We start from the raw sequence: 5,660 nt of genomic DNA on the forward strand, positions 1-5,660 counted from the left end.
AAGCTCTCCTCCTGCCACCCAGGCAAAAGGACACCACCTCTTAATGATTCTAAACTCCCCAAACCCAGAACACTGAAAGCTACTCCCTGGTGGCAAAACCCAAGCTGCCTCCCCTTCACTGGGTGGCAAACCTGGGTCTTGCCTGGCCCCGCAGCTCTTACAAGCTCTTGTTTTTAAACCCCATGCAGCGTGACTGTTCAGAACCGCCCTGTGTGTGACGACAGGTGCTGGCTGTCAGCTGCCTGTGATGATCTTTTCTCTAAGATCATCAGAGCAGCTCCGACCTGTGGAACACGCCCCAGGGATTGGGGTAGGGGTCAGTCTTCCCGCCTCCCCCACACAAGGTTGGCAGGTAGCTAGTGCTGGACACAGGACAGATTATACCCATCCCACCGCTCCCCAGCCTGTTCTGCTCTGTCAGGCAAAGCACGCTGCTGTGCATTTGAATGGATGCAAATGGACCCGGATGAGGAGCTTAGGGGTAAACAGATCACTGAGCTGGGGCAGGGCTCTAAGTCCGCGTGTGTCCTAGTAGGCTGGTGCTTGAGCACCTGCCCTCTGTCCAGACGTGGCTGCTGTTCAAGTCCCAGCCCCGCTGAGCACTAGCAAGGTGTGCTCTTTGACCTCTCCATGCCAGTTGATGGGCAAACAACCAGAGTTCCAATGAAAGTCCCTGAAGGATAGGACAGTGTTGGTTAGGTGTTGGCAGGGTTGTTACTATAAGCGTCACTCCAAAGTATGGCCCACCCAGAGCTGCCTGGTTGTCCAGGTGGAGAAACGGAGGCACAGAGGGGTTAAGTATCTTGGCAGTTTGGCAACAAAAGTCTGGGCTGTGCAACCTCTCAGGAGCAGGACAAAGAAAGAACCAGGAGGGAGGAGGGGAGAGTGGGAGGAGGGAAAAAGGGCGTTCTCCACCCAATGCCTGCCCAGCCGGTTAGGCTGTCCAGTTACCAGTGTCATGGGCGCATAGGGAGTGTCCCTCAAGTTCCGAGCACAATCTAAATGTGTCAGAATGGGGCCTCCCTGGGGGCACAGGGGTTGAAGATAGTGCTGTCAAGCTATTGGCAGCATGAGTTCGATCCCTGGCTGCCCAGGGAGCGACCCACATGGCACAGCAGACCTCTACTGTCTTGCCCCGCCCCCCTGCTCCCCTCAGCAGTGTATTTTGGTGTATCTGCCTGTTCTGCTCCCCACTCTTTCCGGTGAATCCTCTCACCCCCCACACGCCTCTGGCCTGTGCCCCTGTTCTTGTATGTATAAATAAATAAATCTTTTTTTAAAATGTATCAGAATGGACATTATCAGAAGGTGCCTTTCTTCTAAGAAATGGTCAGGGAAATACGGGGAGCAGGACAATGGATTCAAAAGGCGTTTGGAAAAACAGGTTTCAGCCTGGCGGACCCAGGGGACGCTCGCTGGCTGTGGCTAGCCATCCCTGGAGGCGGAAGAATACTGCCTGAGGCTTGGAGGAGGCTGGGCTTGCCGAACCTGGTCAGGATTGGGGTTGGCCTGACTTAGGCTTCTCCTGTTCAGGCAAAACAAAAGGAATTAGAGCAATGGGTGTCTGGCAATAGCCCTTTGCCCCAGCCACACCTTCTGCTCTCACATCCTACCCCACTGCCCCAGCGCAGAAAAGGGTCGCTTAGTCCCAGTTTGCTGAGAGATTTTTCAGAAATGGGTGTTCTGTTTTGTCAAAAACTTGTCCTACCTCTATTCACATGAATGTCTGGTTTTTCTCCTTTATTCTGTTCACATGCTAAATTACATTAATTGACCTTGAATGTTAAAGCTCTCATCCCTGGGACACATCTAACTCATTTGCTCATGGTTTATTATCCTTTTTATATATCACTGGATTGCACTGTTACTGCTTTGCTAAGGATTTTTACCCACTTTAATCCCAACTGTGCCCCTAGGACTCTGTCTTCAACAGAGTAAATGCTCAATTAACATGTGTTGAATGGATGAATGAATCAGATCACTTCCTCCAGAGGGGGTGTCAAAAGACATAGACGGTTCAACATTTTGACAGATGTGTCCAGATTTTGCTCTGAAAATGGCCCAGGCTTCATGCCCACCAACTCTTCCCAGCAACTGAACACTAGGGCAACCCACTGCAGCCCACAGTCCCTCCACTGAGCTGTGCAGACCAGGAGAGAGAGGCATTCACTTTCCCAGGCAAGCAAGGGGCGGTGTCAGAGGAGCTGATCGCTGCGCTGGTCACAGAGGATGTCAGAAGGAATCTGGCCTGCCAGAGAAAGGGGTCATCCTGGGTCATAGCATGTTCCAAGGCTCACAGAGGCATGAAAGATCATTGCATCAGCCACTAACTAGTGGTGTGACCTTGGACAAATCTATTCTGCTTATCCATAAAAAGGGAACAAAACAACAGGGCTGCCAAATGGTCGTGAGTACCCAGAGAGGTAATTTTAAAGACTTTGAAAGAACTTTAACTGGAACGCAGCATTACTATGAACAAGGCTGGGGGGTGGGGGTGGGATATGTGCCTTGCACAGCCCTACACTGACGGATTTGAGTGAAAGATTACAGGATGGAGAGCTGTGCTCTGAGGGTGACAGGTCCTAGGGTTGAGTATCCTGCCTGGCCTGGAGTGGCTCTCTTGGTGAACAGGCTTGCGTATACTCTCTTTCTTCTCGTGCCTCATAAATCATCTTCAGTTAAGACCAATGCTGACTTCCTAAGCAGCTACAGCATGGGATCCTGGAGCTCCAGGAAGCAAGAAGAAACTCACCTTTTGGGATCTCTCTGGTGGCACAAGGGGTTAAGCACAGCACTGTGAAGCTATCCACAGCCTCTGCAGCAGTTCAATCCCCAGCCTGGGAGCTGACCCACATGGCGCAGCAGACCTCTCCTGTCTCCCTGCCGCTCCCCTCAGCAGTGTATTTCAGTCAATCTGCCTGTTCTGCTCCCCACTCTGTCTCTGGTGAATCCTCTCACCCCCCGCGCCTCTGGCCTGTACCAAGTTCTTGTGTGCATAAATAAATCTTTTTTTTAAAAAAAGAAACTCACTTTTTGTTCTTTCGGCCAGTCCTTTCCCTGCATGCACACAGCATTGGTCTGCCCGCTTTCTAGGCCTGGGGTAATGGCTTTACTATAGAGTACTCACTGTATTTATATTGTGGATGACTGCCCCTAAGAGTTGTTTTTGAAGAGTCCTGACAATCAAATCCCTAGCTTCTGTGTTTGGTCATGACTCCCAACCTACTTAAGCTCTTTGTGTGTTTACACAGGACATTAGCAGTTTGATCTGGTCAAGGTACTACTTTTAGCAACTCTGAATGATTAAAAACAAAGAGTTGGTATATTCTGTACTGTGTGCCCCTGGAGGGGGCTGGGAACAGGGGGTAACAGAATAAAGGGGTGAAAGGGTGACTTATGTGAGCAGACAGAAGATTTTTGCTACGTAATAGGTAATAGACACGAAGACTTAAAACTGACAGCGGTGGTGAAGGGAACATAGAGAAGGGAGTGGTTTGGGTTGAGGCGTGCAGTCACTGGTGGGCTGCACACACAGAGAGGCAAGGTAACTGGAAAGGTGGGAAGTTTCTGGAGTTGGTACCTGTGCAGGTGTGTCACCACCGGGACAGGAAGTACAAGAGGCAGAGCAGGTTTGGGTGAGGGGAAGAATGGACGGATGAGTTCAGTTCAGGATATTTATTCATTTGTTTCTGGAACATTCTTCATGACAGGCAATATCAGAAACATCTGAGAACAAGGAAACGAGGTCCCTGAACTGCTGAAGCTTCCATTCCAGGGGCAGAAGCAGCTTAAACAAATGAATCGACAAGATAACTGCAGAAGCCTTTGTGAGGAAATTAAATGGAGTCACATGACGGTGAGTTGCAAGGGTGGCCGGGAAAGGCCTGCCTTTGGAGACCGTGAGGTAAGAAGATGCCAGGCTGAGTCTGACAACAATTCAAGGACACACAAGCAGAGAAGCAGCTTGGTTATAGAAGCGAAAGCTCCTAAGTTTGCGCTGGCGATGATCGGGAAACACAGACCAAGAAGTGTATTGCAGTATAAAATGCTATTTCTAGAAAACTGAAAAATACATAGTGATCCCGGGGAACCCTGGGGTTTGAGGCTGCTGTTTGGATCACGGGTGGTAGGTACAGAGCGTGTTATAGAGCAACCCCGATATTAAACAGGTTCCTGGCTGTGGGTCCTCACCCGCGCGCTTTAAAGGGACTTATGAATACTCTACTACAGACACACAGACACACACAAAAGGTTAATAAAAGGCTTATTTACAAGAGAAAAGGAAATAAGGAAAATGTACAACTCAGGGAGAAAATAGGGAAATAAAGTCTTTAATGCGTCCTACCCGATCCGACGACCTGGAAACCCAAAGTCACTCTCAGAGCTGCGAGCTGGCAGAGAGCCAAAAATGGGGGATCCCCAAAGCCCACGTGTCTGCCTTTTATATCCACCTGGCTGCTTAACCCCACCCTCAGGTCCCAGCCACCTTCCCTTGGGTGGTGATGGGATTTGGAGTTCCCAGTGTCTTTGGCTTTGGCCTGGGGTGGGGGTGGAGTCCACAAAGCCTATATGGAATTAGCTTTGGGACATCCTTTTCCCCCTAACAAGCGGAGAGAGGTAATGTGTAATTTTCCTGCCTCTGGCCCCTCTCCAGTACTACAAAGTAAACAAAATATAGACTTTATTTTTTTTGTATGCCTTCAGGAGCATGTTTATTGTGTTTGAGATGATACATCAGGGCCTCCCTGGTGGTGCGGCGGTTGAGCGCTGGGTTGCGAAGCTGCCTGCAGCCTCTGCAGCGCCGGTTCAATCCCCAGCCACCGGGTGAGGGTCCCACATGGCGCGCAGACCTCTCCTGCAGCCCGCTGCTCCCCTCAGCAGTGTCCTTCGGTCCTTCTGCCTGCTCTGCTCCCCGCTCTGGCTCTGGTGGATTCTCTCACCCTCCTGCGCTTCTGACGGTACCCAGTGCTTGTATAAATAAATCTTGCATAAATAAATAAATAAATCTTTAAAAGAAAAAAGAAAATGAGATGATAGATCAGGTGCTCTCTGAGCTACAAAGGGGGAGAGGAAACCGGCTCTTGCAAGTCTTGCTTCTTTGGACTATCAAGGTGTATTCTGTGATGCTGTACTGAGGATACTGTGCTGGGGTCTACCAAATACCATAGTGCGTTTTAGCCTGGCTCATTCTCCGTGTGAACTTATGAAAGCAGCCGCGGATGACACGGAATGATGTCATCTGGGTTAACCCAGACCTATTTCTGGGCATGTGGTTCATGCTGTTGTGAAAAACGTTTTACCTTTTACCTTGGTCAGCTTGTAATGAGCGGGTTTCCAAAATGCAGACTTCAGAGGGGGGCTGCCAGCCCGGGGTCTCGCTAGGCTCGGCCGGGCGCAGGCCCCGCGGCCCCCCCCCCCCCCCCCCCCCCCCGAGCAGGCCGCACGCGCCGACCCCGCCCCGGGCAGCGCCCCCGGCCGGGCCCCTCCGCCCGCCCCGCCCCCGCGGCGCCTCGCCCCGCCCCCGCCGCCGCCGGCCAATCGGCGCGCGGGAGCCGGGCCCACACCCCGGCGCGCACCACCCGGGCCGCGCGGCCGCATGACGTCACGGCCCGGCCCCCGCCACGTGACGGCCGCGCGCCGGCTCGGCGCTCCCGGGCTCG

Source organism: Talpa occidentalis, unplaced genomic scaffold, assembly GCF_014898055.3.
Source record: "Talpa occidentalis isolate TD23 unplaced genomic scaffold, MPIMG_talOcc4v2.1 talOcc4.9, whole genome shotgun sequence".
NCBI lineage: Eukaryota > Metazoa > Chordata > Mammalia > Eulipotyphla > Talpidae > Talpa > Talpa occidentalis.